Raw genomic sequence first — 13,270 nt, forward strand, 5'->3', positions numbered from 1 at the left:
ATACCTCTTACCTACCATTCTGTGGCATTACCAACACGAACAAATTAGAGTTAGGGCCTCTGACAGGGAAAGAAAACAGGTTTGTTTAAATTAGCACTATGCCGTATTACTACGGGCAGTCTTCAGTACGGCTAAGTGCGAGTTTGGTCTACAGTAGGCAGCGGGAATACAGGTAAGTGACGGTTTAATTCTGCTGATCTCGCTTCACTATTGTTTGCGCTTTATGTCTACTGGTTTGCTCATTTGGCAATGCACTGTAGTGCCACAGCCTCACATGCTTCTTCAGCTAAGCACCTGAAGACAGGATGCTTAAGGGTTTGTCATACTGTGCTTGCTGTTAACAGCCTGAGGAGAAAAACAACCGGTCACGAGAAAATGACAACAGCAGAGGAAATCAGAACCGCGCCATATTGGTAGCTTGCCCACCAAAGGCAATGAATTGCAACTGTCACCATGGTCCTGCCAAGAATCAGGAAAACAATTTATTCATTCAGTATGCCAACAGGCATAGGGTGCCCCGAATATATATGAGGCTTTTTAAAATTATAGTATAGGAATTAATAAACAGGTGAAGTTCTCCCTTCTCTCCCCAGGGAGCATATGGTTCTTGAAGGGCCAGAATGTTCCAACAAAATATTATTAGCGATTTGGAGTTAAGAAGAAAAAAAGGCCATCGAGTAGTTGCGAGGGGATGGGAACACCAAGAACTAAGTAAGTAAAGTCATCTAGAGTATTTGTGGGGCCCTGCCACTGGAGGTGAGCCCCAAATGACGAGAAAACTTTGCTCTGTAGTCCTCCAAATGCGGGGTGGGGTGGGGATGAGTCAAGTTAGCATTTAAGAATGATGGCAGTAGGCAACATTGTGTATTCATGAATGAAAAATTAGATGGCCTTTTAAAAGTAAAAAAAAAAAAGCTAACTACCATCTACTTAAGAGACCAATTGTTTAAGATCAACTTTTTTAAAGATTCTGCTAATTACTCGAAAACTACTGAAGTTGACTCAATTACTAGAAGTCTTTCCAAACTAGAGACCTCCTTCACTTGACATCATTCAAATTCTGAATGAGACTGGACCGGGCCCTGCAGCGAATCAGCGCCTCCTCTGCCTCATTAACGCAGCTAGGTGGAATCTAGTTACCCTCCCACAAAACACGAAGCCAGGCTAGGGAAGGTAGGGGCGCCAGACACCCTCAAAGTTACTGTAGCAGGTTGAAAACACAAAACCCTGCCGCCCTCCCGCATGGGCTCCCCCACCCCTCCAGGAGTCATCACTCGCAGAAGAGCCGCTCTCCGGGGTCGGAGGCCCACGGCGAGTACGCGCGCGCGTGGAGCCCGCGTGAATCATCGGAGCGCGGTCCGCCGGGGCGATGATTCATTCACCGCTCCGGAGCTCGCGGCCACACGTCCCCGGCGTACTATGACGGCCGCACACGCAGCTTCCTTAATATTAAACAAATGTTTCAAAGTAGAGACGCCTGCATCGAGAAACGCCTAGAGCCGGGCGAGGTGGCGGGGAGCGAGCGTCCCGGGGGCGGCCAGGGGCGCGGTGGGCAGGGCTGGTCCCCCGCCCCGACCCCCGAGGCGCGCGGTGGCGCACAGGTGGGTCCCCGCCGCTCTCGCCGCCGCGTTCCCGCTCGCCCCTCGGCTCTCCGTGGCATCTTATATAATAGCCCGAGCCGATCCAAACGGAAGCGGGGCGCGCGCTGCCGGGGCCGCCGGGCAGAGGTGCTCAAGCCCCGAGTCCGAGGGGCTCCCCACGCAGCTCCCATGAGAGGGGTGGGGGAAGGCCCGAGCGCCGGCCCCACGCGTCCCCTCGCGAAGGCGCTCGGTCGTAGTCGGTCCCCTTCAGGAAGCTGCGAGCGTCACCAACTGCGTCAGCTTCTTCAAACACCGTGCCCTGTCTCTCTCCAGCCCGGGAGCCGCCGCCGCGGGGCCAGGGCCGCGGGCCGTGCTGGCAGGCGCGACTCGGGGGAGGACAAAGTTCCCGGAGACCCTCCCGTCGCCCGCTCGGCCCAGCCGCGCTGCCAGCACCCATACTCTGGCGTGGGCAACTTGGGACCCTCGACTACGCGCGGCCCCTGCAACCCGCTGATCTCGCAAGGCTCCCGCGGGGAATCTAGTCCAGGGCCCAGCGGAAGAACAGCCGCTCTAGAAAGTTCCAAAAGACGGGAAGCCACCACCGGGGTCCCCGAGCATCGCTCTTACCTTGCTCTCGGGAGGCCACGTTCCGGGAGGGCCGCACGGGGCGCGTGGTGCACGAGCGCGCGCGCGTGGGGCGGTAGGTGAGCAGCCCGCGCGGGCGGGGGCGGAGCAGGACCGGGTGGCTGGGTGCGAGCCGCGCGGGCGGGGGGTCCGGGTGGCCCCGCGGCAGGAGGGCGGGCTGGTGGGGCTGGGGGGGGGGTGGGAGGGGAAGCGGAGGACGAAGGCAGCCGAACCCGCGGTGACGGTGACGGTGGCGGCGGCGGAGGCGGCGGCGATGGGCGCGGGGCGAGCGCGCCAAGGGGGCGGAGGAGTTGCCAGAGGGTTTGTTTACGCATTGCTGCCCGGCTCGGGGCACAGCCCGCACTCCCTGATTGGACACAAACTGGGGCACAGCCTTTCGCCGCCGCCCGCCAGGCCTTCTGGAACAGCCGCCGCCGCCGCTGCGTAGCTCCCGGAGCTCCTGCCCGGCACAGCCCACCGCAGTGCCCGGCCTGGAGGGGGACGGTCGGGGCGGCCGGCAGGGTGGGCGTGGAGCGAAGCGGCCACCGGGCTCTTGGAGTAGCCCACCTGTAGTGGTGCGACCTTGGCAAGGAGGAACTTGAAACTTCTCTGGCTTGGAGGCTGCTTCTGCTCCACTGACTGATTAGATGCCCCCAACTCCATCCCCTCCACCGCCACCTCCCCCACTCCCACAGGAAGCTTGTCCTTGAGCATATAGAAAAGCGGCTCAAATATCAGCGTGTCTTTGGTCAAGTCGAGGCTTCTTATAGAAGGTGACCGTGGACTCTCGCAGTTCTCTTCTGCCTCCCGCTCCCCTGCTTTTAATTCCACGTCTTCCACATGACATTCAAAAGTTGTCCTCCCAGAAGTGACCTCCTCACCCTGGTGCTGAGCATCCTCTAAGGACTTCGCATGGTCTCAGCTTCCTTCACCGCCGGACCTCCACAGCTTCAGCCTCCTTGCTACTGTCCAACTGTCACCTCAGAACCTATGCCTAAATAGCATGCCTTGAATGCTTTGGTAGATTTGCATTCCCAGGGTCCTGTTCTGCTCTCTCCAGGGAGCATCAGCGTTCTGTCTACCTGGGCAGGTGTTCCAGGCTCGCTCCCTTCCTCTTTCATGTGTATTTAGTCTTCTGGGCTCTCTGGCCACTGACATCAGTGTGACCTAGGGATCAGTCGTGCCCCTATGCTGTGCACACCTCGCCTCCCATTCTGCAGATTTCTTAAGGAACGTGGTCAGGTTTCAGCAGGGCTCCAGCGACTGGGAGAAATGAAACTGGAAAGAATCCGTGTTGTCTTGGTGTCTGCCATTCTGCTGGGTCCGGAACACTTCAAGTCTGTGAAGACCCGAGGGCACAAGCCTCATCCTGTCCAAAGCAAGCGCTTCAGACCCCCAGCGTGTCCTCCATGGTTCCTGTCACTGTATTCACTCTCCATATCTAACTGTGTGCCTCTGTACCCCCAGCAGGCCTGGGGGAATGTGACTGAGTCTGCATAAGCGTCTCTAAGGCAAGGCCCATGGTGGCCAAAGTGAATAAAGTAAATAAACCATGAAGCAACGGTCACACATTCGGTCATTTCACAGATGACTAGGGCCACTAAGAGCCCTCCTGATGAAATCCATGGATTCATCTGTGACTGATGAAACACTACTTCTAATATATCATGGGATGGACCCCGGTCCTCCTTGACTCCTGGGATGGCTGAATTTCTTTCTCTAGATACGCTGTATATAGTCCCATTGGGAAAATGTCTGAACTCGGGAGGAGCTTCAGATGAGTGTTTGCTCTCTCTGATAAATTAGTTACAAACACGTTGCAAGAATTGCAGATGCAGCCAGGGGAGGGTGAGGCTACCCTGAGATTGGTAGCACCTAGAAGCAAAAGCAACTTCTCCCCTAGGGTCTGCAGCAGTGGAGCAGAAATCGTGGAGCGCAGCTCCTCCTGGAGACGCCTTCAGAGCAAAGGATCCTTTCCTCTGCCCTTTCTTCTCAACCTCCCCATTCAGCAAGTGGAGAAAGCAGAAGATAGTGCACGGGTGGCGAAGGCTTGTACATGACAGGCGTCAGGGAGAGCTGAGAGCATAGTGATGAGTGACAGGTGCCCCGGGCTGGCATTCAGCACCGGGTTGCCTCTGGGACTCATCCTCCAGGTCAGTTTCTGCCATGTAGCCAAACATCCCTCCCCCCCTCCCAGCCTGGCGCTTTGTTTTCCCCCTGTATCTCTGCTTTCATTCTCTTTGTAGCCCTCTCTTTCCCACTGTGACATCCTTAGGCTTTCCTTTCTCACCCCCTCTCACTTTTGTCTTTGTGTTTCCTTCCTGTCTCCTCCTAATCCCCCCCTCTCTGAGTTCTTATCATACCTTCCCTGTCTGCTATAGGCTGTGGTATGAAAGACTTGTCCTGTTTCCCATTAGGGCATTCAGAGTAGGCACCACCGTGTTGCCAACCTTCCCCACACAGTGCTAGACAGTTTGTATACGTCATCTTGCTTAATCTTCGCCATGCACTCTTTGGTCAAGCACCACTGGGTATAATTTGGTGGCTTGCCTATTGTCTGCCACAAAGGAGACTTCATTTCTTCGGGTCACTGTCCTCTTCCTGTTCTGGCTGGGGGTCCCCTCCTCACTTTCTTATCCTACACATTTTCCTTTCGTTATCAGAAACACCTCCCAAGCCCCAAATTCCAACAGTCCAGTACATCATTTTTAACCTACAAAGATTCCCAGCAGCTACTGGAGGAGATAGCATTCTGGTTTTTGAAGGGCGGATAAAATTAAAAAGCTGGAAATTAAGGAAGAGCATTTTTGGTGGAACAGTAAATACTATGACCCAACTCGGCTGAAGTGCGAAGGAAGGCAAACAGATTAGAACACGTTTCAGAAATGTATCTTTGTATCACAGTTCCCCCACAACGGTGTGTTCAGAAACACAGATTAAATCCTAAATATATGTGTAGTTCATGTTATCCAAACAATAGTGTTTTAAAGCCAAAAAGAAGTACTGTCTAGCCCAAAGTGTTTTAAAGTAAGAGACCTACAGCCTGCAAGATTCCAGTACCTGAATATCAAGGTGATTAAACAGGGCCAGTAAAGTCTACCCACATTCAAGATCTCTTTTTTGATAAATGTTGAGTTGTATGACCTTGAACTTACATGTGGTTAAGTTTCTTTCTCAACATAGTAGGGGAATGATGTCATGCACTTTGGAGGCTTTTATGAAAATTAGCATATATTAAACACTCTGGTCAGTTTGGACAACAATGACAAAAATAACAAACAACTTAAACAACAAATGTTTGTTTCTTAGAGTTGTAGAGGCAGAAGTTTGACACCAGGGTGCTATCGCAGCCAGAATTCTGTGAGAACATGTCTCTTTTCAGGACTGTACATTGTCAACTCCTTGCATCTTGGCAATAGAAAGAGAGTGAGTGAGAGGCTTACATTGAGAACCCTTTCCTTTTTAGTTTTGGGGTTTACTTTGTTTGTTTGTTCATTTGTTTGGTTGGTTTCTCCAAGACAGGGTTTCTCCATGTAGCCCTGGCTGTCCTGAAACTCACTCTGTAGACCAGGCTGACCTCGAACTCACAGAGATATGCCACCTCTGCCTTCCAAATGTTGGAATTAAAGGTGTGCACCACTACCTTCCAGCATACTAGAATCCTTCTCATGAGGGTACCTATCTCATTCTCACAAACCTTACCATTACCACCTAGACTCCTCCCCAAATCCTCACCTTCAATCCCATCACACAAGATGAGGATTTCAACAGATGAAATTGGAGGACCGCAGATACTCTGCATTATGAGTATGGAGCACAGTAGCTGAGAGGTAGAACTCAAAAAATATAGATGCATGTTTTTATGTATCCCATGCCATCAACCTAGAAGATGCTAGAACTAGAATGAGCCTCAAGCTTTTAGAGCCCTGATTGAGCATTTCTGATACTGGGAGTTCTAGTGTATAGTACCTGTTTGATACCATCTGTGAAAACACAGCACTCTGCTGTTTAAAGAGGGTTTCAGCCAGGCATGGTGGCACACACTTCTAATCCCAACACTTGGAAGGTAGATACAGGTGCTGGTCCACATGAGTTCCAGGACAGCTGGGCCTATGTAGTGAGATCTTATCTAAAAAAACAAAATGACAACAAAAAGGTCTCAGTTGTATTTCTTGCTCCATTTCCTCTGTATTTCCTCATCATCCCTGGCTGCCCTGGCATACTGAAAAATCCCAGGTGGAGGTAGGGAGCATGAAAATGAGTAATAGATATTTCATCACCAACAATAGTTTTCAAATTCTGATACAGCAAAACTTAAGTAATTTCCATGTCAGAAAACTCAAAGTCATTGAATTAGAGGTGTTTGATTTATACTATTCCTAGCCCGTGCAGTATCGAGCCCAGCAGCTTAAAATAGAAGTTCCATAGGAGATTCACTAGGACCATGAAAAAGCTTCAGACTGTCTAGTCTATTACAAATTACCCTCTTCCTCTCTTAGTCCCCGTCCTACTGTTCAAAACTCCCCTAGCCCCACAAGTATTATGTAGCCCACTGTCACAGCATAAACATTTTGAGACAATGAACCATCTGACCTTTTAGCACAAGAACCTAGTTCAGTATTGGGAGTAAGACAGATGCCACATGTCGTGGAGTTGTCTGGCATAAGCAGTGGCACACACTCTGGAGGAATCTCTTCCTCCCAACCCTTCTAACCATGTCTCCTTGGTGACTGCCCTGGCTAGATTGTACCCTACTCCACTAATTTATATAAAAAAATTCAGCTTCCAAGTGTGAGTTAAATGTACAATCTACAATATAAAGACCATTTGACAAAATTAATTTTAATGTTGTAAATCAAAGCAATAGTTTGAGAGGGGTTGGAAGGCATTTTTTAGCCACTGGACTTTTTGTAACACCTTCAAACACACAATACCAACTAAACCTTATCCAAAAGTAAAGGCTACTTAACTACCACCATTATACACTTAGATTGCTATCATTAATATAGAGGTTGCTCAGTTCTACATATGGCTATATTATCCTGTCAAAGTCAGTTCTTAAAAGAGTCATTTTCCTTAATCTTAAAGTCAGTAATTGTTCTACTTTTCTCTCTTACTTAAAAACCAAATTTATAATTCAATACTTAATCTCGAAAAGTTACATTATTTTCCAACTTCACTTACATGCCTTTTCTAGGAAGTTGGAAGGAAGCAAAAGGCTTAGCTCCAGATCAACTACTCATTTCATTGGAAAGAAACTGAGACACAGGAAAATGAGAGCGGCGTGATAGCTCCGTGGGTATCAGTGCCACCAAGTATAACGACTCCAGCTGAGTTCTTGGGACTCATATGGTGGAAGGGGAGAACCAGCTCCCACAAATTGTCCTCTAACTTCCACATGCAAGCTGTGGCATGTCTCTTTCTGTGTGTAGACATGTACACACACACACACACACACACACACACACACACACATACACACACACAGTAAAACAGTGGCAATGCAATAGTGGCAAAATCTTTCATTGTCAGAGCACACACTCATGCTCCATGTACTTATCAGGTGTCTTTGAAACATACCTGGTCATGAACCACATTGCCAAAGCGCTTCTCCAATTGCCTATTTCTATCTCAGTACCCACCCACTGGGGCCCTTTTGAATGGAGGTGAGTGACCTTTGACTCCTCTTTCTCTTTATGCCTCCACACTCTCTTCAGTTTGTCTCCCTTAGTCGTTGTCTTTTTGGTCTGAACTAGACCATAATTCAGGACATCTTCACTTTACAATTGTATTAGAACAACGGTAATGGCTTTTCTTTCTCTCACCTCTGTCTCTTACACTGTAACCCTAGAAGAACCATTTTAATGTGACCCAACTTTAAAATTTAACATGAATTTAAACCTTCAATAAAACATGCATTTGTGAGTGTTAAACCATTCCAGTTCTGAAATATATTAGTGACTAGCTGTGTCCTTGGATAGATTGACTTCTGGAGTGTCTTTAGATGGTAGCTGGTGATATTAGTATATGTGCCTAACTCCTAGGATGATTTGAGAACTAAACAATGGCATAACACATGTAAAATGTTTGAAACAATAGTTGTATTTATCGAGGTCTTGTCAAGAATTTGAGGTCTTCAGACGAATAATCTTATATCAAGCTTACAGCATAGATTCCACTACTGTTCTTGGATGAGAAAACTCAGGCCTGGAGGAATTATAAAACAAGGCCACCTATATTATCATTAGTAATGCCTTACAGTGAAGCAGAAACTCCAGCTCTACTCTCCTTTAGGTTTCTCTCTGAAATCCAGTCTCAGCACCAGTCTTGGGAGAGAGGAATATGTCACGGTTAAAGGCACCAGGTATGACTGTCTCTGCTTTTCAGAGGGGCAAGAAGGAAGGTTTCCTGAGTTGTCTGAACCCCCTCACTTCTCTTCCCCCATTTCCATTCTGCCTTCCACAGTAGTTTCTGTTCTGAGGTTATTCCTTGCACTTGCTTTGAGATGTAGCACTCTCGTTATTTAACTCTGTCTGTTCTACCCCAAAAGATTATTTAGGAAAGGCAATCTGTCCAGGGGCTTCCCAGCAAATATTTATTTTGTCTCTGAAATTTTTCATTTCTTTCCCTTTGGGTATATTGTGCACTATGGTTATGAAATGGTCCCACTTGACTGTCTTTGTCCTTTAATGATGCTAAAAAAGAAAAGAGTATCCCATGTCTGGTATTTCATGAATTCTTCTTTGACCTTGTATTCCTGATTGTATATGGCTTTCTGTATTTTCCCCTACTCTCTTGCTTCCTCTGTGTGTGTGTGTGTGTGTGTGTGTGTGTGTGTGTGTGTGTGCGTGTGTGGTGTATTTCCCCCTGAGCATCTGGTTGTTTATATTTGAACATCTGGCCTTTTTGATTAATAGCAAAAAATTGACCTTGGCCTTCTAATAATGAGATTTTTATAGATCCTAGAATCATAAAATGTTAAAGCCAGAAGGACTTTTGCAGATAACAGGGGCTCACACATTCCTTTTATAGTGAGAACCAAGCTACATATTAGAGGAATGCTACATGATCTCTAGCAAGAGGAAGCCTCAGACAATACAAAGATGTTACCTTCATTTCTTCCTTATGAGTTGGGTTAGGACATCTGAAAGTACTAACATGTAAAATTTATAAGTATCTTCTCCCAAAATGGTTAAGTTCTCATGTTAGTGATTTTTAAAAACTTTTTTTCACAGGGGGAAAGGAATTTCAAGAATGAAAAAAAATCATGCACAGGCAGATAAGATTTATTAAGAGCTGGGTCATATCACTTAATGATCATGATTCTTTCCCAGTGGTACCTACTACAGTATCTTAGGCATAGTACAATCTCAACAATGATAGAGAGTTATGACAGGGTCTCATATTCCTGTGTTCTCAGTCCTTCCCCAGTGTTTTGTTCTTATAATGGGACATGGGGTGGGAATTTAGTAGCTGCTGTCTATGGTCACAATAGTGATGATTTTAACTGACTTCAGATAGAAATCTCCGAAACCTTCCTAGATCTGAGATCTAGATCCCTAAATTTTACCAGTTTTTTTTAAAGAAGCAGTCTCTGGCCAAATAGTTTGGAAAGTATCAAATAAAACAAAATCATGGCCTAGGGTTGATTTGCTTTGCTTCTGGAGGAATTCTCAGTGTCTTTTAAATACTGATATGAATCCTGCAGATTTGTAAGTGGGAAGGACATTACTATATAGAATTATGTGAACAATTGGACCTTAAATCAATATCTATTAGAAGTGTTTCCAAAGGATTGGCGTCATATAGAACTAACTTTGGAAGTGTTCTTCTTTGGGCTTCAATTAGACAAATCATATATACTCAGTTTGCTCTAAGACTAGCTATTCCACGTGGTAAGATCCTTGGCCCAAGGATTTCTACTTCTCTTCCTCCTCCTCCTCTCCCTCCTCCTCTTCCTTCTCCTCCTTCTTCTTCTCCTTCTCCTTCTTCTTTTACTTCTCCATCTTCTTCGTCTTCTTTGAATAATTGAGACTGTGTCTACTCTCCTCCGTTATCATTTAAGAACTTAGGTGCTATTACTTCCTGGTTTGGAATTTCTCCATCAGGGAAGTCAGGTTATTTAAGACTGGCTCACACATGAGTAATCACGTCAGCTAACCTGTTTTAGTCACACTGTTTTCAGTGCAGACTTGTGTGTGTGTGTGTGTGTGTGTGTGTGAGTGTGTGTGTGTGTGTGTTCAAACTTAACTACAACAATGACAACTAGCTTTTATTGAATGTGCATTGCAGATCACATATTGTGCTAATGGCTTTACATGCAATGCACCACCTGATTATTACCACAGTCTTATAAGGAAGAAATAATAGTATTTCTGCTCCACATACAGAGAAACTTGAAATTAACTTAAGTAACTTTGCCCGAGAAGTTCCCACGTTTATGGGAAGGGGATAAGCAAGATTGGAGCCAGGACTGGAATTTTTGTTTAACTCCCATCTGTCCTGCCTTTCCATTGTTAGTTTGTTTTTGAAGAAATGTCTAAAAGCAGTGGTCTCCTGGTCCAGCCTTCAGTACTTGGCATGGCACCTGGTGTTTGGAGAGAGATTTAAGAAACTTGGCCAAACCATTCAGGCAGGAAATGATGGAGCCACATTTTGAAACTATATCCATCATACATTTTTTAATGTTTAAAAATTTTAGTTTTTACTTTATCAAACCAGTATAAACTCTAACTGCATTATAAATATTTGTCCTTATGCCCATCTGTAAGTGTTGTCTTGCCTCTCCTCAAGGGAACATCTCCTTGCAGCAGACAGAGCTCATGACAGAAAACCACACTCGATCACATTGCAGAACTGTGCAGCCCAGTCCCAAAGAATGCATCTACAAAACAACTCCTACACCTAAGGATCGGGGAACCATTAAATTTAGTCATGGTTTGTGTGTTACAGAAGGTGATTGGAAGCACCAGGAACTCATTAGAAAAGCCTAGCCCTCATGGGGCTTTTGTAGGAGAACTTGGCAACCATCCATGAGGGCCCTTGGAGCTGTAGTTGTGGTTGCACTCCAAGAGACAACAACCCAAATCCTCACAGGTCATGGGGTTGTGGGTAGCTGGATGCTTCCCGGCCAACTTTGATACATTTTCTGTTTTTGTTTTGGCATCTACAGTTGTCATCTCCAGCATCTGCCCAGAATTCTTCATGTATTTTTTTTTCAAAACTTTACTATGTTGGGTTCAACTGTCATTGCTTAGATTCTCCTCCACACACAAGAAATCTGGGACATCTCAATACACTGGCTCTAAAGTAGGGCAAAGCTGGGTCTGTAACAAGTAAGCTGTCTGGTTGAGTGAAGACAATGTGATTTTAACCCTGTAGAGGACTCTACTTGCTCTGTCTTTGGCAGGACTGCAGGGATATGAAAGGAATGTCTGTCCTAAATTTAATAAATATGGTGGGCACATGGAAAGAAGGAGTCAGAATGGCTTGCATGAGGTTGAAAATGATGGACTCTGAAATCCTGTAGGGGTCCCAGTCTTATACCTAATACCAACCTAACCAAGCAGAAAAGGAATAGCCAGGGAAATGCAGTGATCTACCTTGTTTCCAGGAAAAATACTTTGCAGCTCATAGTCATCAAAAAGACAGACAGTGGAACATGAGTAATTCTAGGGGAGATGGAGAAGATGGGTTCAGGAGTGCTTGGTACAACATACATCAAAGAGGAAATTTGGTGATAAAGCTACGAACTCTTTACCTAGGAAGGATAAGGAAACAACTGCACAGGTGATTCCGCATGAACATTTTGTGGCCTGTAAAGACTAGATAGATGATCCTAAGAACATGAATTATGCATGGATGGAGGCAGGAGTTATGAACTTCTATAGTGAAATAGGCAAAATAATGGACCACTTTCCCCTAAAGCTGACAATGATGTTAAAGAGGTAAACTGTGTTAAGGAGGTGAAACAGGCAGACATTACTGATATACTCAAATTTTACATCATCCACTTCCAACCTATTCACTTTGTCATGAAGTGAGGTGCCTTCTGGATAAGGGACCTGTGCCCTGACTGTCATGGATAAAATCTTGGGGTCTCAAGGACTTCAAATGAGCAAGGATTCTCACTAGACAGGTTGCCACTTGGGCGATTATTTCTCAAATTATGCACAGCACAAAAGGATTAGACAAATATAGGAGAATGGGATCGTAAATCTGAGGGTTATGAATCAGAAGAAGGAGAAATGAATGTTTTATACATTGTTTAAACCAAAGTGTGCAATTAATATTCTTTGAGAAATTAGATTAAAACACAGTTATTTTCTCTACCAGTCATAGCCTCTACTTCTCAACCATTGTGTATTGGTCAGTTCTTTCTCCCAACATGTCAGGATGGGACTACATCTGATATATAATCTGACTGTCAGGGGTGATACTTGTTTTCCAAATTTAGACACGAGGCCTTGCTTCAGTCACTGTGAGCAGTAGCTTTCTGGTGATTTTTGTTTTAGAGCCTTCATTTTAGTCTATAAGTATCAAATATTTATGAACCAGACCAAAACAAAAGGTGCAGCAACAAAGTGAGTTTAAGATCCAGCCCTCTGGTTATCATAACTGTCTGCATCTACTCAGAGCAAAATAAACTCAGGACATTGACTTCCTATTATCTTAGAAAAGGACCCCACAAATTCAGATCCTGTCATAACTCTTTATCAAATTTATGCAATCCAAGTCTAGTGAAAACATAATTTACTTCTCTTTTCTCTCAGTAACACCCCTGAAGTTCACTATACAATAGAAAGTGGTGTATATAGCCAAGTAGTAAATGGTAGCTGGTCCCGGATAGCGAGAATATGTGAATTCTAAATAGCAACAGTAGGTTCAAAACAACTTCCTCTCCTATCGTGTTACCTAAAACATGGCAGTTAATTTTATATACTTCACAGAGCAACACTGAGCTTGCATGACTGGGACAGTAGAGATTACTGCAGCAGTTGGAAGCCTCCTAAGAAGGCTACTTCGATAATAACCACTGACCCTTGTGTTCTCCTGTTGGTGTGCAA

At 45.8% G+C, this 13,270-nt stretch overlaps 1 protein-coding gene across 1 annotated transcript in view; it reads right to left on the bottom strand.

The window, feature by feature from the left end:
* Pcgf5 (polycomb group ring finger 5) overlaps positions 1 to 2,328 on the bottom strand; it is a 110,436-nt gene extending 108,108 nt beyond the window's left edge. The window contains exon 1 of the mRNA XM_013116283.3: positions 2,208 to 2,328. The gene's annotated coding sequence lies outside the window, so the exon portion shown is untranslated. The remainder of the gene's footprint in view (positions 1 to 2,207) is intronic.
* Positions 2,329 to 13,270: the final 10,942 nt, after the last annotated feature.

The sequence above is a fragment of the Mesocricetus auratus genome, unplaced genomic scaffold (assembly GCF_017639785.1).
Source record: "Mesocricetus auratus isolate SY011 unplaced genomic scaffold, BCM_Maur_2.0 Super-Scaffold_4256, whole genome shotgun sequence".
NCBI lineage: Eukaryota > Metazoa > Chordata > Mammalia > Rodentia > Cricetidae > Mesocricetus > Mesocricetus auratus.